The 27,763-nt window shown below is 48.4% G+C and overlaps 1 pseudogene; it reads right to left on the bottom strand.

Moving 5' to 3' along the window:
• Positions 1-1,337: 1,337 nt before the first annotated feature.
• Positions 1,338-12,474, bottom strand: LOC121106026 (annotated as a pseudogene).
• Positions 12,475-27,763: the final 15,289 nt, after the last annotated feature.

The following is a 27,763-nucleotide window of genomic DNA, read 5'->3' on the forward strand; positions in this document are numbered from 1 at the left end:
TATATATATATAATATATATATATATATATAATATATATATATATATATATTAAGGAAGGCCATATGATGAGCTCAAAATCAGAGGTTCTGTTACCAAGGAAGAAAAGGATAATGGATCGGCCTAGGCAACAATTAATCTCTGCCCAAAGCCTTATCTGGTAACAGAATATTTCATATATAATGGTGGAAAATTGGAAATTACACAAATTAATAATGTATTTCCATATTATGTCCATATCAAAATGATTATATTTATCTATAGTTCTTGAAATGGAAACTTTTCTTTTTTTTTTTTTTTAAGATTTTATTTATTTATTCGACAGAGATAGAGACAGCCAGCGAGAGAGGGAACACAAGCAGGGGGAGTGGGAGAGGAAGAAGCAGGCTCATAGCGGAGGAGCCTGATGTGGGGCTCGATCCCATAACGCTGGGATCACACCGTGAGCCCAAGGCAGCGCTTAACCGCTGTGCCACCCAGGCGCCTGAAATGGAAACTTTTCAATGGGAGGGAGGGACAAGTTATCAACAATTGAGCTCTGTTCTGTAGAAGTAAATATAGATGATATGTGTATATATAGTCCGGTGGCTCAACTATATATGGTTGAGCGTCCAACTATTGGTTTCAGCTCAGGTCGAGATCTCAGGGTCGTGAGATCCAGCCCTGCACTGGGCTCTGCGCTCAGCGTGGAGTCTGCCTAACACTCTCTCTCTCCCTCTCCCTCTGCCCCTCCGCCCACCCCCTCTCTCTAAAATAAATAAATACATCTAAAATGTGTGTGTATCTATAAAAATATTATACATGGATGGATGGACGAATACATATGTATGATGTCTGGATGTGCTGAGAAGGATTTCATCACATAGCTTTAATCTTAACACTTTATACCATTATTTTTACTAAAAGGTACGTTTTTTTTTTTTTAAGACTTTATTTATTTGAGAGAGAGAGAGAGAGAGAGAGCACAGAGGGAACACAAGCAGGGGCGCTGAGAGGGAGAAGCAGGCTCCCCACTGAGCAAGGAGCTCCAACGCAGGGCTCGATCCCAGACCCTGAGATTTCAGACCTGAGCGAAGCATGACGCTTAACCATGTGAGCCACCCAGGCGCTGCCGCACGGGTCATTTTTATGGGGACTATTTTCCCTTGGAAAATATGTGCGCATCTGTGTCTCCTGGGAACTTCATGAGCGGATCTGAGAGGCCAGCTGTGGCGGGGTAGGGATCAGAGGCTGGAAGGTATCAATCAGTTCCCTGCGGTCCCATGAGGGGCCCTCGGTTCCCGGGCCTGGGAGCCCCGGCAGAGCCTCTAGGAAGCCATCAGCGCCCTGGCCTGGAGCTCAGAGGGAGCTGTGTGCTGGGGTCACGGGGATCATCACGGCGAAGGCGGCCGGCGAAGCCCGGGGATGGGGCACAGCCGGGCCGCGGCGGTGCTGGAGTCTTCCCTTTGCCTCCGCAGAGCCCCTGCCTGCGCCCCAGAGGACTCCCCCGCCTTCTGGCACCCCGTCGAGCTCAGCCAACCGGAGGCCCCGGTGGGAGGGGGGCGGGTGGAAAGGGAGCGCGGCCAGGGCGGTTACGTCGCCGGCCCCTGCCGTGTGCGGTGACCGCAGGCGGACCGCTCTTCTCGAAGGAAGGTCGCGGCTGCCGGCAGGCTTTCCCCGCACGGCTGTGCTCCCGGGGCCCGCCGCCTTCTCGGCCGCCGGGGCCTGAGAGAGGTCATTCTCCCGCGGTCGCTAGCCCGGGGACCCCAGGGCACCTTTCCCAACACGTGCCCCTCACCTTTGTGACCTGCTCTTTCCGCAGTCCGCCTCGTGACAGCGAACGCCGACGCCGTGGGCCTCCGCCACACAGGGGCGATGGGGCGCCCCTGTCCTGACCCACACAGGGGTGGGGGTGCGGCAGGAGAGAACGCCCGGTCGAAGGGCAAGGAGAGGGAGAGGAAACTGGGCCGAAGGGGCAGAGAGGCCGAAGGCAAACCAGAGGAGGTCTGGAGGAGGAGGCAGGGCCGGCAGCCGGGAAGACGGCGAGGATGGATGTCAAAGGTGTGCTGGAGGATGGGGGAGGAGCTGGGAGAAGGCAGAGAGTGGGCGGTGGTTCCGGAGGGGGCTGAGCTGGCGAGATCTGGCAGAAGACAGGAGGTGAAGAGAGGGGAGAGAGGCGCAGGGCAGAGGCGGGACGAGGAGCAGCCAGGCGAGCAGCAGCAGGACTCGTCCCGCTGGGGTGAGCAGGAAACAGCCCCAGAACGAGTGTGATGTACAGCGGCACGCACGCGTGTCCGTACACGCACACACCGCACGCACACCTACTACACGTATACACCCCCACACACACCACCAGATACACACGTCGCGCACATACACCCCGCCACACCGTGTCAGCATCCCTGCACCAGGCCAGACACACACACCACGACACACGGCCCACCGCCCCCCACCACGCACACATCATACACACATCGCGACCACGCCGACCGCAGCCACAGCCGGATCCAGAGAGCTCACCGGGATCCTGCGCAACTCAGACCTCCGCTTCGCCGGGACGCTGGTCTCTCCGCTGGCATCGTGTTGAACCCGAAGGCGGCTAATGAGGGAAGCCCGGCTCTAGCCACTTAGTGTAAGAAAGAGTTCTCGGCATGGTGCTAGGTACATAGTAGGTGCGCCACGGATAAATCTGGAAGGGCTACAAAGTCACTGGCTCTCACCTTGGGGTATTAGGCAAGGGCTATACCTCGCTGTGTGTGCTGACCTCCTAAGTGATTTAACCCAGGGATCCCCTAAAGACTGACCTCCCTGGGGGCACCTGGGTGACTTAGTCAGTTAAGTGCTCGACTCTTGATATCAGCTCAGGTCTTGATCTCAGGGTCCTGAATTCGAGCCGTGTTGGGCTCCACACTGGGCATGCAAACCTGCTTAAAAACAAACAAACAAACAAACAAACAAAAAGAAAGAAACACAAAAACATACAAACACTAACAAAAAGAGTGGCCTCCACTGATCACAATCAAAGGCCTGTCCATAAAATGGACTATTCTAAAGTGAAAACGAACCATGCGCTACAACGCACATGAGTCTTTGTAACCTTATGTTGAGTGACGAGAGCAAGTTCCAGATCACTACATACATACAGGATACTCTTCCATTAAATTCAAGAACTGCTAAAGCTTGACATTGCATCATTTAGGAACATGTGCCCACAACATAGAAACATTTTAAAGAGAGGTAAGAGAATGCTGAACACAAAATGTAGGACAGTGAACTGCATTGGGGAAAGGCAAGGAAGGGCCGAAGAGAGGGTCATCTGGATAGATGGACGTCTGCTTCTTGAGTTGGGGGGTTCACCCAATAGAATGAAATCTAATAATAACAGGAGGCCATGCTTGAACCTTGAGACTATATCATGAACCAAGGATTATGATTAATCCAATTCCGTACATCGGACATCTTGCTAATGATAAATAAAAATAAAGACTGTCCCCTCCGCTTGACCCCAGTTCTGCATATTTTTGCACTTCCTCCCACAGCAAAGCCGAGGTCACTGCAACCTTGCTCTTGGCAATCGGGGTTACTAGCGCAAGGCTGGGCAGGAAGTGAACTGGGAGATGAGGCCATATCTGCTTCAACACTGTTGTCGATAGGTCCTTTGTGGTGAGGGTTTCCAAGAACCAGCAGAGCAGTTGAAGGAGCTGAGCAACATTTACAAGAAATGTGCCCCCGCCCCACCCCGAACCCGCCCTCCTCCCCCCTCCTCCTTCTCCTCCCTTTACCGCCTCCAACTCTTCCTCCCCACCCATGCTCAAGTGAAGGGTAGCTCCCTCGAGCCAGCAACAAGTAGTTCCAAAACAGAACTGTTACCCGACTCTGAAGCCTGGGGAAGAACCGCCTTGACGTCCAGATCCTGGGCCCTGAAGGAACCTTGAGATGACTAACCCACGCAAACATTTTTTAAGTGGCAGTCTACCAGAGTGGTAATGAGCATGGACTGCCTGGGTCTGAATCTGACCTGGCCACTTCTTTGCGACCTTGACATGGGACTTAACTGCTCTGCACCTCCGTTTTTCCCCATCTGTAAAATGGGGAGAAATAGTGCCTGCCTCATGGAGAGTTGTAAGATTCGCATGCGAACAGTGCCGGGCACACCGTAGGTACTGAATGAATGGTAGCTTGTTATCCCTAAGTGTTATGAAAAACGTAGGTCCACTGCAGGGGTTAGCAAACTTTTTGTGTAAGCACTAGATAGTAAATATTTTTCGCTCGCCAGACATAAGGTCTTTGTCACGGCTACTCAACTCTGCCATCGTAGCTGGAAAGCAGCCTTAGGCAGCACATCAATGGATGAGGTTTCTTTATGAACGCTGACAATTACATTTCATGTCATCTTTGCGTGTGACGAAATACTACTCTTCATGCAATCGTTTTTCGACCATTTAAAACATAAAACCCAGTCTTAGCTTGCGGGCTGTGCAAACCCAGGTACGGTGCCAGATTCGGTCAGTAGGCCACAGTTTGCTGATTTTCGGTGTAATGGGGACAAAAACTTCGGCCTCTCTGGATTTCTTAGTTCAATCTCTTGTTCAGTGCCTCATTTTGCAGGTGAACAAACTGAGGCTCCATCCTTCAAAGCCAGTTGAAATGGTGCTTCCTCTTTGAAGACTTCAAGATTACCTCAGCCAAGAGCAGTAATAACTCCATCTCCTGCCTCCTATGTGATAAACACAAATTTGTTCGTTACTTTTTAAAATTTACTGGGGCTCCTGGGTGGGTCACTTGGTAGAACATGAGAGACTCTTGATCTCAGGGTCATGAGTTCAAGCCCCACCCTGGGCATAGGGTTTACTTTAAAAAGAAATTAAGTTAATTTTAAAAAATTATCAGGGAATATTTAAGACAAACCAAAGAGCTATAAAGAATAACACAGGGCGCCTGGGTGGCACAGCGGTTGGCGTCTGCCTTCGGCTCAGGGCGTGATCCCGGCGTTGTGGGATCGAGCCCCACGTCAGGCTCCTCCGCTGTGGGCCTGCTTCTCCCTCTCCCACTCCCCCTGCTTGTGTTCCCTCTCTCGCTGGTTGTCTCTGTGTCTGTCAAATAAATAAATAAAATCTTTAAAAAAAAAAAAAGAATAACACAGGGGTGCCTGGCAGGCTTAGTCAGTGGAGCATGCCATCGTTGATCTCAGGGTGGTGAGTTCAAGCCCCACGTTGGGCTTTAGAGCCTACTGAGATAAAAGGAATACAAACACCTTAGTCTCTACCATCTAGCCTCTGAAATAAAGCATTGCCCTGTGTGGATACCCATCCCCAAATCATAGCCCCCACCTCCTCCTCCCCAGGGGTAACGACCACGATCCTGACTCTGGGAATTTATTGCCCACTCGTCTCAGTACTTTTACCACAGCTATACGCATCCCTAAGCCAGAGGTGATAGTGTTTGTTTTCAAGTAGTACACCCATTATTTAATTCTATCTTCCTAAAAATCCAATCAAGGAATATCTCAATTTAGAGATTAGTCTCAGGGCATCAGGGAAGTCTCAAGGGATCCAGGCAGTGGTGGTAGAATCAAAGCTTAAGACTGAGTCCGCCGATGCTCATAACCACCGCTCCCCACCCCCATTCCTGTGACCATAGTAATATTAGTCATCGACTCCCTTTCCACACTAGATTGTCAGCTGCCAGTGAGAAGAGACTAAATGTGCTTTCACCCTTGCCATACAACCCCTCATATCCTGCACCCAATAGGAGCACAATATGTATTTCTTCAAAGAGACACTGTCTTCCATCACCCCTAGCAGTCTCATAAGAGGATGGGGAAACTGCCAGAAATTCACTTCAAGGGAGAAATGGGTGGGGCTTTGCAAGATTTCGTTAGAACTTTGGAGCAACTTTTAAGTGTTCAGGTCAACTTTACTGGAAAGGATGAGGCATACAACACTCGTGTTCCACGAGACTCGAGACTAGGAGTCAGGGTTTGTGCACGCGCTTGGGTGGGGGTGGGGAGAAAAAAGGAGCTCAGAAATCAACCCCCAAACAGAGAAATCCTTCCCTTTCTCTCCTGCCTGGGGTTTGGCATCCAGTCCAAGCTTAAGGGTGGACAAGTGAGAAGTATTGTGACCCGGCGCCCTCCCGCAACCTGCCAACACAGCCTCTGACCGCTGTCCCAAGGGTGTGTGTGCGCAGAGGAGGGGAGCGCGCCGATGACCGGAGGAAAGGAAGAATGTTAGAACTGCTGCTGAGGCTTATTTAGAAGAAAGAAACCAACATTTACTAATACTTAATATGCAAATTACCAGCAATCCACGCTCCATCAGCGTGCTGCCCCTGCACTAAGTGGATTGTAGATTCCGCCGTCAGTTTAAACTAAACCCTCACAGGGGCCCCTGGCTGGCTGGATCCGTAGGCGTGCGACTCTTGGTCTCGGGAGTTCGAGCCCCACATTAGGGGTAGGGTCAACTACAAAAAATTTAAAAATAAACTCTCACAAAAAGAACAAGGGCCTTCAACAGATTCCTGCAGAGAAACCACAGACTAAAAATACGAATCCCAGCACAAGCAGTAAGAAGACGGCAGCGCTAACGTTTACTTCATCCACTCCCATTACAAGCTGTGCAAAGCCCACGGAGGGGAAAACCCAGGTCTGCTTAGGTCAAAAACATTTCCACCCATCTGCTATTAATGACTCAACCCCACGCTAAAGGTGAAGGGAACTTGAATCAGAACTGAGAGTAATACAGGTATCTGGTTTTTCAGTAAGCCTGACACGTGTGGGGAGGATGTGCCAAAACGTTCTGCTGGTGGGAAAGAAGACTGCAGAAGGCGCCCACTATCAGTTTTGCAGTAGAGCCGTTTGCTCTCTCTGGGTCACCCAGTCCAACAGAACTTTCCACAGCGATGGAAATGTTCCGTAGTTCCACTGCCCCTAGTCACAGCTGGCTGTCCCAGGACATGTGACTAGCGTGACCAGGGAACAGTCACACTTGCTATGTTAGCACAGCTCATGGGGCAACAGATTTTCCCCTTGGGCCAAATTTTGTCCACCCAGGATCCCCCCTGCCCCGGCACATATTTAGCTCAGAAAGGTGGCCATCCCAGGAGTCCTGTTGAAGGAAACCAGATTTGGGCTTCAAGCTCCGTAGGCACTCCCAAGCGTTCAATAAATGAGCGTATGCCTCATATGGACACCACTTACAAGCCAGAAGTTAAGACAAAGGTTTTTATTCAAAAACGCCAAGTATAAAAAAAAAAAAAAAATAAGATCTCTTTTATTCCCCTGTACAGTATTTCACTCAGATAAAACCAGCAGGCTACATACTGCTCAAAACAGCCCCAGAGAGGATCCGGAAGGCACACCATCCAGAACTGCTTTTCATACATCTATCCTATATACACCAGTCAGCGATGCCCCTCCCGGCCCCAGCCAGAGTGCGGGAGGAGCCCCCGCAGCCCGCGGGGAGCTGCAGCGGCTGTCCCCGCCTGAGTCCGTCACCCCACCCCACGAACAGAGCAAGCCCTCCCGAAAGGTCCCCAAGTCAGAGGGAGGAAAGGAGGAAAAGAAACTATGGCAGCAGCTGTGGAAGCTCGGAGCAGAAAGGGAACCAAATAAATAAATAAATAAATACATAACGTTGACCTCCAGGTTAGAATGCGCATCTTCTCAAAAACAAAAAACAAAACAAAACAAAAAAAAACCCAAAAAAAAAAAAACAGGTAAAATAACTTAAAGGCAAAATTAAAAAGATTAGATCAACTACGATCCTTCTTTTGTCACTACGTGCCAACTGTACACACATTTACAGTTTTTCTGCGGTTTGCATTGTTTGTGCATTTGTGTGTGTGTGTGTGTGTGTGTGTGAGGTCTTGGCTTTGAAACAGTTAAGTAAAAACCAAAAAGGAAGACCAGTTCACTATCGGAGTTTTACTAAAGGAGAACAAAAAAAGGGCAGGTGGCTCAGCGTTTGGCCCTGTAGCCTCTTCCATGGCACCTTTCATATGAAGGATGGGGAGGGGACAGGAGAAAAATAGGGAACCAAACCCAGGCAGATTTTGGAGAAGCAGCAGGTAAAAGAGGCAAGTTCAAGTATTTCTCCCAGCACAGCCGGAGTCCCCACAGAAGGCACTCAGAAGAGTCGGAAGAGGTGACCCAGGGACTTAAATGGTGCTAGTCCTATCCTCCACTCCCAACCCGTTTTCCCCTACCCGACCCATCGCGGCATTCAGCAGAACTCGTGATGAAGGGGAACAGTTCCATGGCAGGGTTCTACGCCCCCACCCCCACCCTGGGAGGTTTGCAGAGTCTAGCAATGCTGGGCGTCTGTGAGAAGGGAGGAGTTGAGGCCTAGGACACCTGGAGTGGAGTCTCTTCCCCCCTCTGTTGGGGAGGCAACCTCCAGAGCCTGGGGTCTGAATGAGTTGTAAATGTTGTTCCTGTTATCAAGCACTGTCCTGCTTGGCAGAAGTGTCACTGGTACTCAAAGTTGGAAAAGGGAAGCCTCCCTCCCTCGAGGGTCTGACGGGGAGGAGAACCTGCCAGAAAAAGCTGCTATTTGCTGGGCCCTGGTGACAGATGTGCAGATGGATCTCTAGCTGCTTTCCTGGGGCAGGAGGGACATCTTGCATCCATGGATGGTTCTGGATTTCTTCGAAGGATGGCCGAGATCTGATGGTCTCAGGGCAGCACCATCCTAATGAGATGCTGACACTCTGCAGAAAGCAGCGCAGACAGAAGATTATGAATGACTCAACTTGTTTTTGCAATGCAAAAATTCTTGCTAATTTGCTTCCCAGGGGCCCACAAGTCGTGAGTTCCAGAGAGAGACCAGGAACCTTCCTAGAACTCTTTTATTCTTCAATAGGAAGGTTATTAACTAAGATCTGATCCTCCAATCTGCTTTCAGCTAAAAAAAAAAAAAAAAAAACAGCTTCCTCTTAAACCTGTGGTTTTCAAACTTCAATAGCCAGGGCCTTTCCACGACACCCACTCACTAGAAATAGGAAGAATGATGACAAGGGAGTTTTGATGATGACATCAGTTGAGCATGAAGAGGTGATTCAATTCACCGTACAACTTACAAAAATATGAACACCACCCACAATGAGGGTCACTGGAACCGCAATATTTAGAGAGTCTGCCTTAAAGGAAGGCTCAAAGAACCCCAACTCTTTTCATTCCCTGGCAAAACAGCCAGGTTGAGAGAGATCAGGGCTGTTGGTACTTAAAAAAAAAAAAAAAAAAAACTTTTCAGTGAAACTAAACGGTCTTTTTCTTCTTAATATTCTCACACTTGCTCTTCCCTGACCTCTCAAAGAATGAGTCAAGTGTAAACCATTCAATTCCTGAGGGCCAGCTCTCCAGATTCATTGGCCTAGGACCCTGTGATCCCCCAGGAGGTGGAACTCTTTAAATTCAGAGACTGTCCCCTGAGGACTAGCGCCTTGTGACTCCAATGCCTCACCAAGGGGGCTTCCCAAAAGTTACCTGAAGAGACCCTCTGCCTGAAGAAAACTTGGCCTCTGATGATCTCTTCATCGTGCTCGAAAGGAATATCTCCACAGACCATATCATACAGCAAGGATCCCCAGGACAGACGGCCGCCGACCTGCCGTGGGTAGCGATGGTAGCGGATCCACTCGAGGACTATACACTCGGTCCCTGTCCAGCTGGGGAATAGAAAGGAAAACACCTTTTAGCAAAAATAAAACAAAGCAACTCACATACTCGTAGCTATACTGAGTGACTCCTTAAAACAAAACAAAACACGACACCCACACTTCTCCCAGGACAGGAGCTGAGCTAACCTCCATTTCCCCTAGGCTAAAAAAGTTGGTTCGATGGCTCTAGCATCTCTCCAACCCAAGCATTACCCACCTCGCCTCCCTACCGGTCCAGAACCTTAAACCGAAATTCTTACAAACTGCTCCAAGAAACAAACAGGGGCCGGCCACAAACCCAAAGTCTGAGGCCTGTATGTGGCAGGACCACCCCACAATGGGATGAAGGGATGAATGTCTGCACACAATCAAGGGAGGTATCCCACAGACTATCCTTAAACCGCATTAAGGTGGCCCAGGAGCCTGGTGCGAGTCTCTTCTCACACACGATCCTCGTCCAGGGCCCTACACAATACCCTGTATCTTAAGTCAGCGTGCCCTCTGGGAGGCCTTCCTCCCCACCCTATGCGTGCAGAGGCAGTGACCACACCCTCTCTCTTCCCCTCACTGGAAGGTAGAGCTGCAGAGCGGGTTTCAGACCACGTGATTCCTGTTTACAAACTTTGGGTTGTAAAAAAAAAAAAGTGGTGGCCATCCGCTTGTGCTCACCAGGGGGCAGCAAAGACTCGAAGGAAAAAACAAGGAGGGACCCGGCCAGCCATTAACTGTTAAATACAAAAAAAAATGCAGCCCAACCCAGCGTCCTCCCAGGGCAGAATAAACACAAACCACAAGCCCCAGTCACAAGTTTTGAAGGCTGTCATTTGTTAGGTTAAGTGCTTCAGATGATGACCCACCCTCCTTTGCTTTGATCTCAGGCTCTCAATTCCATCTTTTCTGAAAGAACCCGCTCCAAGCCCCTCCCTAGGATAGGTTTCTCATCTCTTCTGTGGAGACACTTAACTAATTTTCAAACCAGCAAGAGATCTTATTTCACAACATTCATTCCCGACTCCCTCACCCGCAACGCCAAAAAATAAAGAAAAAGCCCAACAAAATAAATTATTTAGTGAAACTACTGTTTCTATTCCTTTATCCGAGTCCTATGATCAAGGGAGAAAACTGCAGCTCTAAAACTAACCTTACAGAAAACTCCTTTAGGACACAAAACAAAAATTACAAAACCGACATCAATTTTCATCTCTCCGCGCTTCTCCTCCCTTACCCCCTCCCATCCTTAACTGGCGGGAAACTGGGTCAGACTTCAAAAAATTGGGCTACGGCCCGTTCCCACCTAACCTCTTATTCATCGCGAAAGCTTGGAACCCACTGAATTCCACACAAAAATAAAATCATGCCAGAAACATGCAGTTCAGCTGGCTGGAAATCTCGGTCTACCTACGCTGGGAAGCTCTCCTTCGCCCCACTCCTTTGCCAGCATCCGAGCCAGACGGCCCGATGACCTTTACAAAGGGCCGGAGAGGGAAGCCGGCCGAGGCCTCCAGGCAAAGGCCAAGTCACCTGGGCAGCTCCCTCCCGGCAGCTCCCTCCCAGGCCTGGCTCACCATCGAAGTCCGTGTAGACGGTGTCCTTGAGCAGCGCCCCGACCCGAAAGTCGATGAGCTTGAGCTCACCGCAGCGATTGAGAGTCGATGAGGATGTTCTCGTCCTTGATGTCGCGGTGGAGCACCCCGCAGTTGTGGCAGAATGTTCGTCGCCTCCAGCACCTGCCAGAAGAAGCTGCGGGCCAGCTCCTCCTGCAGGGCCTTTCCGTGATAAAGTCGAAGAGGTCTTGCACCGGCTCGCCTCTCCAGGATCAAGACGAAACTGTCGGCCTCTCTCGAACTCAGTCCAGGAGCCTAATGACGCCGGAGAAGCCCGAGCTCACCCTTCTTCAGACAGGACCACTTCCATGGGCACTCGGGTGCCATTGGGCTGCAGGGGCGGGCGGGGGGGCTGCGCGTTATGTGCCGGTGTCTGAGGGTGCCCTCACCCCACCCATCCCTGGGGTCGCTCCTTCCAGGGCACTCACCAGCTCTCCCCAGTCGCAAATCCGGTCCTTCTCCACGTGCTTGATGGCCACCTGAAAACCCCCAAACAGTTCCATGAGATCCTCTCGCCGGGGCCAAAGCAGACCCGGGCGCCCTCTGCTCCAGCGCGCCCCTCCCCACGGAGGGGCGCCCGCTCACGCAAGTTGTCCGGCGACACGGATGCCTGAGTAGACCGAGCGAAGCCGCCGCTTTGCCCAGTAGCGGGCCCACCTGGTACTGCGACTCCAGGGCTCGCTTCTCCTTCCCTAGGAAGGGGAGTACACAGGGGGCCAGTGCGGCCGCAGCCCCCAGGCTTCCCACCCTAGGGGTCCAGCCGCCTCGCCATCCCGGGCTGTGGGGAGTGCTTACCGGGCGCCAGCTTGTTGGCGTGCAAGGTCGCTAGGGGCGCGGCGCGCAGGTGGGCAAGCTAGTGTGATTGGACAAAAGAGCATCCCAACCTCCAGGGTGTCGGCGTAGGAGCTGTGTCTGGAAGAGCTGCAGCAGGGAGCTGGGGCTGGGTTGTGCCGGTGTGGCTGGCCTAGCTGGCGAGCTCAGCTGCGGTGCGTGCGGCTGCGCTGCGGCTGGCAGCGAGGCGCGAGGGCGATTGACGCGCGCTGGGCGTGCCGGGCGCAGTGCACGCCGGCTGCAGGCTAGCGCGAGTGGCATGGTGCGGCGGCCGGGCTTGCGGCAGGCCGCGCAGAACATTGTGCTGTGCATGCATGCGCCATCACCCAGCCAACGCGCCGCCTCGCAAAGTCGGCCTCATCCACCGCGGCTCTGCAGCAGACGCTCGGCTCACCCACCGCCATGGAGTAAGCGGGCGCGCCGCGGAGGGGGCGCACAGGCAGGCGGGGATGGGGCGAGGACCTCTCGGAGGCCTGGCGTGGGCGAGACCCGGCTGCCGGGCCAGAGGAGGGAGGAGAGGGGGTGGGGGAAGCGGCGGACAGGGCGACTCCCTCGAGCCCCCGCCCCGCGCCCCTCCGTCGCCTCGCCCCGGCCCCCCCCGCGGCCCGTCTCCAGCCAACCAGGAACCGCCTGATCTGCATAACGGGTCGGAGCGCCCGCCCCGCCCCGCGCCCGCCTCTCGCGGTCAGAATGGTTCTGCTGACGCCGCCACGACGTGGCGGGAAGGAAAAAACGCCAAAATGGAGGAGGAGGCGCGGGGCGTGAGGAGGCGAGCTGGTCGTCGAGCGGCGAGGGAGGAAAAGGATGGGGGAGGGGCGTATCGATTCAACCAACAATAACAAAGCCATCAAAAGGCCGCCTGAGGGCGGCTCTGGGCTCTGTGTTTCTCGGAGGTTTTTGGGTCAAGGGCTCGAGCTGCAGCATAACAAGTTGCGCAGAGACGGCGGGCGTCGGTGTGTCGGCGGAGACGGGCAGGCCGGCGCGCCGGATGTGAGGACTGTGGAGGGGGGATGCCGACGAGGGTGGTCCTTCTGTGTGACTCAGACCCGAGACCTCAAGTCGGCTTGGGCGGGTTCACGGGCGCTGTGGGCTCGCGTTGGGTCCTCGGGGTTTGTGTTGGGGGGGCGCGTGTAGGGGGCGAAGGCTCTGCAAGATGTGAGTCACGGCGGTTTTCACTCGAGAAGTGGAGGTGTCACAGGCCTGGAATAAAACTGGGGGAGAGCTCGGCTTATTCGGGGGAGGGGTCCAGATCGCGGTTCTTACAGCTGGTGAAAAAATCAGCCCCCAGATCCTCAAGCCGACGTTCATGTAAAAATGCAGAAAAGTACCAGAGAATCCTGATTCGTAAGAAGTGGTGTGTGCTAAGAGTGCCGGTGAAGAGGAATCGCGAAACAGAATTTGAGTATTAATGATGCCAGATGCTGTCTCAGCCTTCCGTGAGGAGCGGGAGAGAGAGGAAAATTCCTCCCTGTAAAACGAGGGTGGGAGGTGCGCTTGATTTAATCAGAGTTTTCACGTTGTATTCACGCTTTTTCATCAGCCTATTGTACAGTCTACGGCTACTAGCAATTATTGGCTGCACCGAGTCTTGTCTCAAAGGAAATCCCCCCACTCTCGGCCCACCGTGGAAATAACACGGAAACTTTGGCCAATTCCACTTTCATCCTTTGTCCTTTTAAACTTCATGTAGAGTTGATACAACGTGTGAAATGAGTAAATTAAAATTCTATGTAATCCATAAATTGAATCGTCCAGTGGCCTAAGTAATTGAAAGCCTACGCATCCCATTTTAATATTTTTCAAGTTCCTACCACTTAAAAGAAATGAGGTTCCAGGATCTGTAGCCAATCGTTAATAATCTTAATGTTTCATTGAAGCTTCTATGGTGCTTGTTTTATAAAGATGTGCCCTTAGAGGTCTATTTTCATACTTTTGAGGAAACTTGTAAAATACATTTTTCCTTTTGTTTGTGTACTATGGTCTAACTTCTCGTATTTTTGATGACTAGGAGAAAACCCAGAGAACAAGCATTATTTCCCTTTTACAGATAGGAAAATGAAACATAAGATAGGACTGACAGAGGGTCGTGCAGCGAAAAGAAGAAAGAGATGAAATGACCCAATTCAACTCAGAGTATTCAAAGATTTCCTGTTATAGGGCTAAGAAGCTCGCCTGAAAACAGTTGAGCTAAGACATCAAGTATAAATGTTGGTTGGATTTAGTTGATCAACCTCCCTCCTCTCCTTTTTCCAAACCCTATTTGGATAATCCCCACATAGCCCCACTCACCTAGCACTTTCCAGACATTCTGCTTTTGAGAGGCATTCATCTGTTCTGTGGATGCCCTCACCTCTTCACTTTTATCTAAAGCCTTTTCCAGTCTTGAGAAGGAGGACCACAATATTGTTAAATAACTCCAAGCATTCTTCACCGTCCACTCCACTCATCTGACAATCATGGGGTTGGCTTTTTACTTTTTAAAAATTTTTGTTAATTAACTTCTTAATTATTCATACCTTGTTTCCTATTCCTTGACGGGTATAGCTTCTGTTGCCCAGGCATTTCTTGGACAATATGTCTACCGAAGGGGAAGACCAAAATAAGTCCCAACAAAAAAAAAGTCAGTTTATACCAAATTTAAGTGAACTAAGCAGGCTTAGGCAAAAAGTAGAGAAGGTTAGGAGCAAGGGGTTTAACCTGAGTTAGTCTGCTTTCAGATCTGGGATCTGGCACCTACTAGTTATGTGACATTCGTCCAAGTTACTTAACCTTCTTCCCCCCTTCTCCCTCCTCCTCTTCTTTCCTTTCTTTCTTTCTTCTCTTCTTCTTCTTCTTCTTCTTCTTCTTCTTCTTCTTCTTCTTTTCTTCTTCTTCTTACATTCTTAAGTCACTAACCTTTTAATTCTAGACTCTACAAATGAAGATAATAGCACCTACCTCATACAGCTGCTTGTAAGGAGCAGATAAGAATCTGCATGTAAAGCACGAGCCTAGCACAGGTAAGCTTCTAATAAATATTAGCTGTGATGGCAATTATGATGATTGGTGGATTGTGACAATAATGATTTGGGGATGGTCTTTGCACCTTGGAGGTTCCAAGGGTAAAATACTAGATTACATAAGTAGATTGAATCATCCAGGGAGGAGAAGAGCAGGATTCAAAATAATGTATACATTAAATCAAGTTTCAACCTTTTTAACTTTCTCTTCTAGATCTTTGTGAGGCTAAATATTTAATTAGGTAGAGCTAAAGTGATTAACATTTAATATTCTGCTTTATATGGTGGCTGCTTCACAGCTGGAAGTTCAAAACATGGACCTTGCTTGGCAAAGAGCTTTTATTCACTTAAAATTGCTTTTAAAGATAATTATTAAACATTCAAGTATGTTTTGCATTACAAGTTATTTCGAAGGTAGGGAACTTGATGTTTTTAATTCATCAAAATGGGTTGTACAATAAAAACAATCACTGCCTTTGCTGTTTCAAAGAATTTAACAAAGAATCAAAAAACCATGCTAATAATTAAATGACATGTGCTTTGGAAAGATAAAGGCCATAATCATACTTACAATTGTCTGAAAGCGAAGAATTTGTTAATGTTAATTTGAACAATAGCCACATTAATCTTTAGGTGGTTTTCATATTCCACCTGATAGATTTAATCAAGTCATTGTCAAAGGAATGACTTAAGCAATTTCTGTAATCCCAGAAGTTTAGAAGAAGTAAGTTTGAAAGGGATGCCTGTACCCTTTTTAAAGTACCTGAGTCTAGTTGATGCACTCATAGAATAAGTAGGTCTGTATAGCATTTTCTTATAAGCTCTTTGCAATTAATCGCGGGAAATAATTAGATCTGCATCTCTTTTATTTCTCTCCTAAAAAGAATTACTGTATTTTTTTAAAGATTTTATTTATTTATGTGACAGAGAGACAGCCAGCGAGAGAGGGAACACAGCAGGGGAGTGGGAGAGGAAGAAGCAGGCTCATAGCGGAGGAGTTTCCGATGTGGGCTCGATCCCACAACGCCGGATCACGCCTGAGCCGAAGGCAGACGCTTAACGACTGAGCCACCCAGGCTCTCTACCGGGTATTTTTTTATATTTATTTATTTGACAGATAGAGACAGCCAGCGAGAGAGGGAACACGCAGGGGAGTGGGAGAGGAAGAAGCAGGCTCTTTAGCGGAGGAGCCTGATGTGGGACTCATTCCAGAACCCCGGGATCACGCCTGAGCCGAAGGCAGACGCTTAACTGCTGTGCCACCCAGGCGCCCTGTATTTTTTTCTTTTTAATTGAAGTGTGGTTGGCACCCAATACAGCATTAGTTTCAGGTGTACGACTACTGTATTTTTTTAAAAGTTTAACTGAAACATTCACCATTATTTTTTGCTTTATACTCTCCTCATTTATGAAATGAAAAGAAAAAGGATAAAATTTGAGAAAGCCAACTGCTTCCTGTAACTTGAAAAATAACTCCAAGTACCCCTCAACAGTTGTAAGGCAATTCTAGAAAATTTAAATATCACATATAGTTCATTTGTGTGGAATATGTGTAAAAAATCCACACAAACTGTAAGACTACAGTCTAAATTTATTTTTTTTAGAGATTTAATTTTTTTAAGATTTTATTTATTTATTTGACAGAGAGAGACAGCCAGCGAGAGAGGGATCACAAGCAGGGGGAGTGGGAGAGGAAGAAGCAGGCTCATAGCGAGGAGCCTGATGGGACTCGATCTCCAGAACCCCGGGATCACGCCCCCTGAGCCGAAGGCAGCGCTAACCGCTGTGCCACCCAGGCGCCCCCAGCCTAAATTTTAAAAAGACTGAAGTAAAGCCTCTTTTAAGTTGTAATAATCATGGTAGTGGTGGACAGCTAGGAAATCCAGAGTGTCCCGACTTCAGAAGGGTCAGGAATCTATGCAGTCAAGTTAGAACTGGTTCTTGTCCTTGATAAGATGTGACATTTGTTTCCAGTTTATAAATCTCTTAGTTTTGAGTTTCCCAGCAGAGCTGAAGGAAGAAAAAGTGTTTTTATTATGTGCTAAGTGTATTTAAGTTCACTGCCAATTCATTTTTAAAAGAAATGAAATAGCCTAGATTTATTTTTGGAATTTTACATATTCAGCAATGAAAATTTCGAAAGTAAAAAATCAATATTTATTGAAGGCACTGTACACAAAGATTTTATAGTTCCTGAGTATTTACTGGATAGGTAAACACAAAAAGAGGAGTGAAGAATGTGTAAAGACTACAGGAAGCTTGGAGACCATTATAAAATACCTTTTATTAGAAGACCAGGAGAAATGTATGCCTCAGATCAAAAGACCAGGCACATGAATAAAAACCCAGCGTGTCTAACTGATGAAGAAAGGGGCCATCATGTGTGGGGTGTGTGTGTGGTGTGTGTGAGAGAGAGAAAGAGAGAGAGAGGTGGGAGAGAATGTCATACATTTGGATGTTGGTGAGGGGATTGTCTACCATCTTTTAAAAAAAAGAATTAAATTGCTGATGTAAAACTTGAAAGCCACAGGTACACCTAGGTAAGTGAAAAAATTGCCCAAAAATACTTCAGTGACAGGAGCACCCGGTGGCTCAGTCGTTGCCGCCTGCCTCTGCTCAGGTCATGATCCCAGGGTCCTGGGATAGAGTCTGGCTCTGGGGGCTCCCCCGGGCCTCAGCAGGGGAGCGGCTGGGAGGTGTCTGCTTCTCCCTCTGTCTCTCCCACCCCCGGCTCATGCTGGCACTCTCTCTCTCTCTCTCTCTCTCTTGCTCTGAAATAAATAAAATCTTAAAAGAAAGAGATTTTGTGATACATCTTGTTAAACACTCAAAAAAGATACCAATGAAAAACGTGTTTATTATATATCTCATTTGTCATTTAATAGTAAACAGCCTTACTTTTCTGTATTTGCTCAGTCTCTACAACTAGATTATAAACATATTAAGGTCAGAAACCACCCTTTCATTGAACATGGGTCTGGTGAAAGGGGCAGAAGAGACCTGTAATTTAAGCAGCCAACATTAACTGAGTGTCAAAGATGTCCTAGGCATTTTTCTAAGTGCTTTCTGTGGATCCTCATATAAATCTTACGGCATGGGCAGTTGTACTATCCTCATGGGCTTACAGATAAGCAGAAACTAAGAGAAGTAAGTTGCCCATGCCACGTGGCAGAGCTGTCTCTCCTACCTGCCATGACATTCCACTTTTCCAAGGAACACGAGATGAGTTTAAAGGATTTAACAAGGTATTCTATGATTAAATTCTGAGAGTATCATCCACAGGGGTAGGTCAGAGGAGGTGGAAGTCAAGGAAGTCTCCATGAGGATGTGGAACTTAATGTGGACCTTAGAGGATGAATAAGGCACGCAACAGGTAGAAAGGAGAGAGGGAATGGGCTGAGTAACATCAGGAGTTGCAGAAAAATGCTTTGTATTTTGTTTTTTTTGCATTCCCTATAAGGTGAGAAATGAATGAATGAAAATTTCTTTAAATAAATCAGGGCCCTGGGTAGTGTAGCCAGTTATGTTGGACTCTGTTTGGGCTCAGGTCCCTCCCAAGAGTCCTGAATCAGCTCAGCACTGGGCTCTGCGTCAGAGCGGAGTCTGTTGAGATTTTTCCTCTCCCTCTCCTCTGCCCCTCCCACTCATACTGCTCCTCTCTCTCTAAAATAAATAAATAAATCTTTAAAAAAAGTTTTTAAATAAATCAAAAAGCAGAAAACCAGGCGGAAATCAGTAGGACCTCCTGATGTCATGATGCAAAAGGTAAAAGAGGAAAGATGAAAAAGATGTGTAGACTTTATTTCAGTCTTTACTGAAGAAGAAACTAGGAAGATTCTCTTATTCAAATCCTCTCCTGAAAGCCAATGGTTCAGAATAACGGCTTCTTAGGCTGGCCAACACATAAAGCTCAAGATCCAAACGACAAAGGACACGTGCATTAACGTGATTGGATGAAATCCACTGGATAATTTGGAGAAACTTACATTTTCAACATATACTTCCTTTTCCAACTCTGTTTTAGTTCTCTTTTTAGGCTGGGTGCCGCTAAACACACATGGAAAGAGCTCACCACAGCCCAACCCTGAACTTCGTTGTACTACAAACATGGAACCATTTTTTATGGCCTTCAATGTATAACTTTGTCAAAGATTCTTTTTAATGTCTGGCACAGTCTTGTTCCCTCTAGAATGAGCTTGTGTTGTCCTCTCTTTTTTTAAGATCTATTTATTTTTAGAGAAGGGGGAGAATGCTCAAGAGTGGGGAGGGACAGAGGAAGAGGGAGAAAATTCCTAAGCAGACTCTGCTATGAGCGAGATTCGATGTTTGGCTTGTTCTCACGACTCCCCTGCCTGCGATCAGGGCCTGAGCCAAACCAGCATTGTCGCCACCGGGCTGCAACCACCCAGGTGCTCCCCGCTGTGCTGTTTTACAGAAATGATGTCACTTTCTGAATAGGTTGAGCTTGCTTCTGTGTTCAGGGATGTTACTTTATTAGAGAGACACCCACTCACTAAACAAGACTCAAACTTATCATTGGCAGTCCTTAGGGTTATCTCTGAAGTCCCTCTTACGAATGGGAATTATATGGGCAAACAGCCAGTCCTCTTGGTAGGGCTGTAAAGGCAATACAGATGGCATTACTTTGCCCAAATTACATACTTATCCCCCAGTTCAGCCTATCTTTTCTGACTGACCCAAGTCCATTTGGACCTCGCAGTTTTTCCTGATCTTCCAGTCGATAGTTTTTAAACTCATAGCAATTATTTGTACTAGTGATCTGCCACCGTCCTGTTCTTCTTCTATCTAAGTGGTGTTTGTCATCATATCATCTGTAACAGCAGCAAGCATTGAGTGTCTGCCACGGAAGAACCAATATTTCCTCAACGAAACCATAAGCTCTTCTCAAGTGCAGAGACTATATCACAACTTTTTATTTTTATTTTTTTTTTAGATTTTATTTATTTATTTGACAGAGATAGAGACAGCCAGCGAGAGAGGGAACACAAGCAGGGGAGAGGAAGAAGCAGGCTCATAGCAGAGGAGTTTGATGTGGGCTCGATCCCAGAACGCCGGGATCACGCCCTGAGCCGAAGGCAGACGCTAACCACTGTGCCACCCAGGCGCCCTATATCGTCAACTTTTTAAGACCAGGCACCTCCCTTTGGGAGGTACTAAACAGACAATTTTTAAAAAAAAACTAAACTGAATTAAACCCAAAAGAGAACACATAAGATCCTGTGAATTTCCTGCCTTAACTCTTTGCCCCTGCCCCTTTACCATGTATAACAATGAAAAGACAAGTGCCCGTTGTTTGTGGAGAATACAGACTTCAGAGAAGTTTTTGCCTTTCTTCCTCAGAAAGGCACTTTTTTCCTTAAAGATCTGTTCACTTACTTTCTCGAGAGGGGCGGGACAGAGGGAGAGAGAGAAAATCTCAAGCAGACTTTGCTGAGCACAGAGCCCAATGAGGGGCTCGATCCCACAACCTTGAGATCACAGCCTGAGGGGAAACCAGGGAGTTGCACGCCCAGAGACTGAGCCCCAGGCACCTCCCTCTCAGGAAAGCACTTTTATAAATCAAGATTGCCAATGCTCCCAAACCAAAGGCTTAGAGAAGTAGGTGCAGTCAAAAGTACAGAGGTAACATCTAATATGAATCAAGCTCTTTACTGTGTGCTAAGCGCTATTCTAATTAATTGCCGCATGTGCCACATATATGGCACGTACATGTTACGTGACGTAGAGATATTCACATGACACAAGTGTTTATATTTCTTTTTCTTTTAATCCTCTTAATTATTATACCTAGAACCATAATTTGTCCAAGGTCGGCAGGTGAGAGTCACAAGCCATAATTCATGGAACACATGCTGATGAAGAAGATAGACAATGTTAGGGGCAGCTCCTTGTGCATTAGAGGTGGTACTCAAAGCACAAAGTGCCATGAGCCAGATTAAATAAAATCAGGAAGCAAGGTAATGAATGGAAAGACAATGGAATCAGTGGATAATTTCCTTCAATCCTGTGCCCAAGAGAAATGAATGGGGATTGAAACAATGTTGAAAGTTAACCCTGTGAGTGAATGGTGGCGAAGAGGAATGGCTGCTGAAACCTCGAGCTTCTGGCAGCTAAGCTTGTGTGGTAAGGGTTGGCCTTTGGTTCAAGGAAGCTGCCTTCTTTTATAGCAGTGAGACAAGAATCTCTTGTGTCTTGCGTTGGTATTGAGTCATTCAGTCAATTAGTCAATAGACATTTGCTGAATAGCTACTATGTTCAAGGTACTGTGTTAAGAACCACCAAGATGCAAAGAGACAAAAGGTAGGGTCCTATTGCTGTTTCAGGATCTTTTTATCCTGATAAAGCAAGATAGAGAATCATAAAGATTGAGCTGTAGGGAAACTTAGATATCTTCCCATTTAATCTTTGTAGTGTTCTGGGTGACCAAAACCAAATCTCAGAGACAGGAACTTTGCCAAAGCTCCCATAGCACTTTCAGAGCAAAGATAGAGCCCAGGCTTGATTGCTACCCCAGGCACTTTCTTTCTTATAGAGATATAATTAGTAATAAAAGGCAAGTATTTACCAAGTAGCAAATTAATGGTATAGACAATGCATTGCTTCTACCATAATATGTTTCCAAGGTCAAGGTCTCAATGCTAAAACTTTTCTGGGTAATTTTCAGGCAGAGGATTCTCCCCAGTTGTCTCCTCAGCTGTTTTAGCATGAAAACAGAAAATGCCCCTCCTCTTGTGTAAGCCCTCTGAGCACCCGTATTCACCTCAACTGCAATGCACGTGTGATCTTGATATAGGCGGCTCAGTAGTCTCGAAAGTGTGTGGCCTCTCCAGACCAGCAGCACCTGCAAAACTTGGTAGAAATGCAAATTCTGGGCCCACTCCAGACCCACTGAATCAGAAACTCCACGGGCGGTCCAGTGATCTGTGTATTTTAAGAAGTTTCCTGGTGACATCGATGTCATTTTGAGCTTGAGAACCTATGGTCTCTAAATGGCTTTATGAGAGATTGTGACCTCCTTGAAGGCAGGGACTGTGTCCTCCACAGTTTTTATTTTTCCTAGCTTAGTACCAATTTTTGAGCATAGTGGGTATTCATAAAATATCTTTAAAAACTATAGGAGTGAACACAGTAAGGAAGATAAAGGCATGGCAAGCATACCCTTACCCACCTCTTCACGCAATGATTAGCACCTTTTAGTTCATCTTATGTTACGGGCTGGAGAGTGTCCCCCACCTCGTACCATATGTTGAGCTCCTAACCTCCCAGTAACTCAGAATGTATTTGAGATAGGACCTTCAAAGAGTGTAATTATCAAATGAGGTCACATATATGGGTGAGCCATATGACTAGTGACCTTATAAGTGGAGATAAAGACCAAAAGAGAGAGAAGCGTGACCTAGGGACAGAAGGAAGACCACATGAAGCCAAGGAAGTGGGAAGAGAGCCATCTCCAAGCCAAAAAAGAGAGGCTTCCAGAAGAAACCAACCTTGTCAACACCTTTGATCTTCGACTTCTAGTCTCCAGAATCGTGAGAAAAAATGAATTTTAGTTGCTTAAGCCACCAGATTATGGTACTTTCAGATGACAGCCCTAGACAACTAGTTCGCTTAAAAATTTAATTTAATTTATTTTTAAAGGGAAAAGCTACCCCCCATCGTGGGCTGAACTTACAAACCCTGAGATCAAGAGTTGCATGCTCTGCTGACTGAGCCAGGCAGGCGCTCTCAGCTAATAAGTGCTTTGTAAAAATTTACAAAAATACTGGCTCTGAAATCCAGGAACTCCCATCCGAGCCTATGACAAGACAATCTTATTTTTAGATGACTCTATAACCATCTTTAGATGTTAACCATTAAAGTGTTTTGTTTAAGAAATTACTCTTCATGCTCAATGTGAGTACAGATTTTGGTCAGACAGAGATGGGTTTCAATCCTGACTCAGCCACTTAGTTGTGTAATCTTAACCTCTAAAGACTCAGTTTCCTTTGTTCGTAATTTGAGCTACTAATAGCTCCCTCCTAGACATAACTCAATAATTGGCAAGTATATCATAGGCACTCAGTATATGGTGACTTAAAATGATAATTAACCAAATTATTCAGGATTTCCTGGCTCTCTCTTGAGATAGAATTACAGCAAAATTTTTTACTGTAATGCTTGAATCGGTTTAACAAACATAGTGCTAGGGTACTTTTAGAAGACTACATAAAATGACAGATTAAGTATTTTTCAAAAGAATTTGAAGAGTCAAGTGGGGACTAAAAGGATAAGAATGTCTGAATGCACTCAAAAAGCAGGCAACACCTAAGAAGAGTTAAATTACGTCAAATTGATGAGCAGTTAGACAGCGGAGGTAGGGACTGCTTATCTTTGTTTTTGCGTCCCCAGTGTCTACTATGGCACCTGGCATCTACTAAGCAAACTCAACAACTCTTGGTTGAATGAATGAATGAATGAATGGCCTTCTGCAAGGACAATTATACCGATTATACAAAGACATTTTTAGCCCCAGTACACTTACACAGAGCTGATGGTTCTATAGCATTCTAAGTATCGGGCAATCACAATTTTAATTTTAATTAATTATTTATGTATTTTATTTTATTTTATTTTTTATTTTAAGATTTTATTTATTTATTCGACAGAGATAGAGACAGCCAGCGAGAGAGGGAACACAAGCAGGGGGAGTGGGAGAGGAAGAAGCAGGCTCATAGCGGAGGAGCCTGATGTGGGGCTCGATCCCATAACGCTGGGATCACACCGTGAGCCCAAGGCAGACGCTTAACCGCTGTGCCACCCAGGCGCCCCTGAAATGGAAACTTTTCAATGGGAGGGAGGGACAAGTTATCAACAATTGAGCTCTGTTCTGTAGAAGTAAATATAGATGATATGTGTGTATATATAGGGGCGTCCGGGTGGCTCAACTATATATGGTTGAGCGTCCAACTATTGGTTTCAGCTCAGGTCGAGATCTCAGGGTCGTGAGATCCAGCCCTGCACTGGGCTCTGCGCTCAGCGTGGAGTCTGCCTAACACTCTCTCTCTCCCTCTCCCTCTGCCCCTCCGCCCACCCCCTCTCTCTAAAATAAATAAATACATCTAAAATGTGTGTGTATCTATAAAAATATTATACATGGATGGATGGACGAATACATATGTATGATGTCTGGATGTGCTGAGAAGGATTTCATCACATAGCTTTAATCTTAACACTTTATACCATTATTTTTACTAAAAAGTACGTGTCTTTTTTTTTTTTTAAGACTTTATTTATTTGAGAGAGAGAGAGAGAGAGAGCTACAGAGGGAACACAAGCAGGGGGCGCTGGAGAGGGAGAAGCAGGCTCCCCACTGAGCAAGGAGCCCAACGCAGGGCTCGATCCCAGGACCCTGAGATCATGACCTGAGCCGAACGCAGACGCTTAACCATGTGAGCCACCCAGGCGCTGCCGCACGGGTCATTTTTATAAGCGGACTATTTTCCCTTGGAAAATATAATGGCATCTGTGTCTCCTGGGAACTTCATGAGGCGGATCTGAGAGGCCAGCTGTGGCGGGGTAGGGATCAGAGGCTGGAAGGTATCAATCAGTTCCCTGCGGTCCCATGAGGGGCCCTCGGTTCCCGGGCCTGGGAGCCCCGGCAGAGCCTCTAGGAAGCCATCAGCGCCCTGGCCTGGAGCTCAGAGGGAGCTGTGTGCTGGGGTCACGGGGATCATCACGGCGAAGGCGGCCGGCGAAGCCCGGGGATGGGGCACAGCCGGGCCGCGGCGGTGCTGGAGTCTTCCCTTTGCCTCCGCAGAGCCCCTGCCTGCGCCCCCAGAGGCTGACCCCCCGCCTTCTGGCACCCCGTCGAGCTCAGCCAACCGGAGGCCCCGGTGGGAGGGGGGCGGGTGGAAAGGGAGCGCGGCCAGGGCGGTTACGTCGCCGGCCCCTGCCGTGTGCGGTGACCGCAGGCGGACCGCTCTTCTCGAAGGAAGGTCGCGGCTGCCGGCAGGCTTTCCCCGCACGGCTGTGCTCCCGGGGCCCGCCGCCTTCTCGGCCGCCGGGGCCTGAGAGAGGTCATTCTCCCGCGGTCGCTAGCCCGGGGACCGCAGGGCACCTTTCCCAACACGTGCCCCTCACCTTTGTGACCTGCTCTTTCCGCAGTCCGCTCTCGTGACGCGAACGCGCACGCCGTGGGCCTCCCGCCACACAGGGGGCGATGGGGGCGCCCCTGTCCTGACCCACACAGGGGGTGGGGGTGCGGCAGGGAGAGAACGCCCCGGTCGAAGGGCAAGGAGAGGGAGAGGAAACTGGGCCAAAGGGGCAGAGAGGCCGAAGGCAAACCAGAGGAGGGGTCTGGAGGAGGAGGCAGGGGCCGGCAGCTTCGGGAAGACGGCGAGGATGGATGTCAAAGGTGTGCTGAGACGGCATGGGGGGAGGAGCTGGGAGAAGGCAGAGAATTGGGCGGTGGTTCCGGAGGGGGGGCTGAGCTGGCGAGATCTGGCAGAAGACAGGAGGTGAAGAGAGGGGAGAGAGGCGCAGGGCAGAGGCGGGACGAGGAGGCAGCCAGGCCGCGGAGCGAAGCAGCAGGACTCTCGTCCCGCTGGGGTGAGCAGGAAACAGCCCCCAGAACGAGTGTGATGTACAGCGGCACGCACGTGTCCGTACACGCACACACCGCACGCACACCTTACTACACGTATACACCCCCCACACACACCACCAGATACACACGTTCGCGCACATACACCGCCACACCGTGTCAGCATCCCTGCACCAGGCCAGACACACACACCACGTACACACGGCCCACCGCCCCCACCACGCACACATCATACACACATCGCACCACGCGCACCGCAGCCACAGCCGGATCCAGAGAGCTCACCGGGATCCTGCGCAACCTCAGACCTCCGCTTCGCCGGGACGCTGGTCTCTCCGCTGGCATCGTGTTGAACCCTGAAGGCGGCTAATGAGGGAAGCCCGGCTCTAGCCACTTAGTGTAAGAAAGAGTTCTCGGCATGGTGCTAGGTACATAGTAGGTGCGCCACGGATAAATCTGGAAGGGCTACAAAGTCACTGGCTCTCACCTTGGGGTATTAGGCAAGGGCTATACCTCGCTGTGTGTGCTGACCTCCTAAGTGATTTAACCCAGGGATCCCCTAAAGACTGACCTCCCCTGGGGGCACCTGGGTGACTTAGTCAGTTAAGTGCTCGACTCTTGATATCAGCTCAGGTCTTGATCTCAGGGTCCTGAATTCGAGCCGTGTTGGGCTCCACACTGGGCATGCAACCTGCTTAAAAACAAACAAACAAACAAACAAACAAAAAGAAAGAAACACAAAAAACATACAAACACTAACAAAAAAGAGTGGCCTCCACTGATCACAATCCAAAGGCCTGTCCATAAAATGGACTATTCTAAAGTGAAAACGAACCATGCGCTACAACGCACATGAGTCTTTGTAACCTTATGTTGAGTGACGAGAGCAAGTTCCAGATCACTACATACATACAGGATACTCTTCCATTAAATTCAAGAACTGCTAAAGCTTGACATTGCATCATTTAGGAACATGTGCCCACAACATAGAAACATTTTAAAGAGAGGTAAGAGAATGCTGAACACAAAATGTAGGACAGTGAACTGCATTGGGGAAAGGCAAGGAAGGGCCGAAGAGAGGGTCATCTGGATAGATGGACGTCTGCTTCTTGAGTTGGGGGGGGGTTCACCCAATAGAATGAAATCTAATAATAACAGGAGGCCATGCTTGAACCTTGAGACTATATCATGAACCAAGGATTATGATTAATCCAATTCCGTACATCGGACATCTTGCTAATGATAAATAAAAATAAAGACTGTCCCCTCCGCTTGACCCCAGTTCTGCATATTTTTGCACTTCCTCCCACAGCAAAGCCGAGGGGTCACTGCAACCTTGCTCTTGGCAATCGGGGTTACTAGCGCAAGGCTGGGCAGGAAGTGAACTGGGAGATGAGGCCATATCTGCTTCAACACTGTTGTCGATAGGTCCTTTGTGGTGAGGGTTTCCAAGAACCAGCAGAGCAGTTGAAGGAGCTGAGCAACATTTACAAGAAATGTGCCCCCGCCCCACCCCGAACCCGCCCTCCTCCCCCCTCCTCCTTCTCCTCCCTTTACCGCCTCCAACTCTTCCTCCCCACCCATGCTCAAGTGAAGGGTAGCTCCCTCGAGCCAGCAACAAGTAGTTCCACAAAACAGAACTGCTTACCCGACTCTGAAGCCTGGGGAAGAACTGCCTTGACGTCCAGATCCTGGGCCCTGAAGGAACCTTGAGATGACTAACCCACGCAAACATTTTTTAAGTGGCAGTCTACCAGAGTGGTAATGAGCATGGACTGCCTGGGTCTGAATCTGACCTGGCCACTTCTTTGCGACCTTTGACATGGGACTTAACTGCTCTGCACCTCAGTTTTCCCCATCTGTAAAATGGGGAGAAATAGTGCCTGCCTCATGGAGAGTTGTAAGATTCGCATGCGGAACAGTGCCGGGCACACCGTAGGTACTGAATGAATGGTAGCTTGTTATCCCTAAGTGTTATGAAAAACGTAGGTCCACTGCAGGGGTTAGCAAACTTTTTGTGTAAGCACTAGATAGTAAATATTTTTCGCTTCGCCAGACATAAGGTCTTTGTCACGGCTACTCAACTCTGCC

This window comes from Ursus maritimus, unplaced genomic scaffold (assembly GCF_017311325.1).
Source record: "Ursus maritimus isolate PB19 unplaced genomic scaffold, ASM1731132v1 scaffold_30, whole genome shotgun sequence".
NCBI lineage: Eukaryota > Metazoa > Chordata > Mammalia > Carnivora > Ursidae > Ursus > Ursus maritimus.